The following is a 1,283-nucleotide window of genomic DNA, read 5'->3' on the forward strand; positions in this document are numbered from 1 at the left end:
TTTTTTTTTTTTTTTTAGTTTGGACAAATGTATTGTAGAATTCAGGAAAACCGTTTTGTGCATTCTATATAATTGCAAACTAAAAGAAAATTATCTGAAAGTAGAAAAAAAAAGAAAAATTTAAAAGAATTTAAACAGTACCTGGATGCAGACAGTTACTAGTCACACGTGCAAACTCAAAACTCTCTAAATGTACAGGAAAACAAGTGTATATATGTACTTTTAAGAGTTATTTATATTTTACCTGCATGTTTTTTATGTTTGAGTCACACTGCCATTAGTCCCTACTGCTCTTCAAACACTGAAGGTCCTCAGGCTCAATCGGTCTCTGACCAACGCTGCTGTGCTTGAGTTTTATTTTTCACTTTTTGTGTCAGATTCATCAAATTAAACTTGGCAGCTACAAAATTTGCTTCATAATTTAGAACAAGTTGGCAAAAATCCTGATCTCTCAAATGTGCTGCCGTCTTTGGTTTGTTATAGTTTTGTTTAACTCAAGTTTTCGTCACAATGCTTCCATCGTAGCACATAATGGCATATTTCATAATAAATATTAAAACTACTGAGTGTTAAATTAGCTGTTTTGGAATTAATTGTCACATATTTGAATGTAACTTGATGAAAAACATCATATGGCTCCTGTGTGGATGTTTGCTCCTGACTTCTGTGTTGTCTATGTATAAATGTTCACACTCTGTTAGCTTTTTGTGCCTCTGTACCTCACATGTGTTTAGACTATTTTTTAAGTTGTGTTAGTGAGAAAGTTTTCATTTATTATTTATAAAATGAATCAGGAATAACTCCTTCATTTATTTTTAAAAGCAGCAAATTCAGCCAGGAAGGTTTGGAAATTTACTATCAATTCATCAAGTTTGATGTCTGTATTCATTTTAGATAGTGCTTAAGTTAAAAAAGTTAAATGCGGTGCAGTAACTGGAGTAATACTTGACACGTCACAGCCATCGTCTGTTTGCTTTGTACTGCAGTGATCAGAATGTCGGCTCGGTTTCAGGTGAAGTAGTGTGAATATTTAAGCTTTTTAACATTCCTGTGTGCCACATTCGTGAAACACTCCAGCTGTTTTCTTTGTCCTGAACATACCAGAAATGTAATATTGTCAAATAAAGCTATCTTTGGGTAGTTATATATATGTATATACGTATATATATTGTGTTTGTATGTTTTTTATCCCATAGAATGACTTGTTTGCAAATGAGTTGTCTCATTTAGCCTATATTGTATACGACTTTTAGTTTAGTTTAGTAGTTTATTCACTTTAAAAT

The 1,283-nt window shown here is 32.2% G+C and overlaps 1 protein-coding gene across 2 annotated transcripts in view; it reads left to right on the top strand.

Annotated features, from left to right (window-relative positions):
• Positions 1-1,283, top strand: part of LOC106519598 (polyhomeotic-like protein 1) — a gene marked incomplete at its 3' end in the record, with an annotated part of 21,896 nt that overhangs the window by 6,720 nt on the left and 13,893 nt on the right.

This window comes from Austrofundulus limnaeus, unplaced genomic scaffold (assembly GCF_001266775.1).
Source record: "Austrofundulus limnaeus strain Quisiro unplaced genomic scaffold, Austrofundulus_limnaeus-1.0 Scaffold79, whole genome shotgun sequence".
Lineage (NCBI taxonomy): Eukaryota > Metazoa > Chordata > Actinopteri > Cyprinodontiformes > Rivulidae > Austrofundulus > Austrofundulus limnaeus.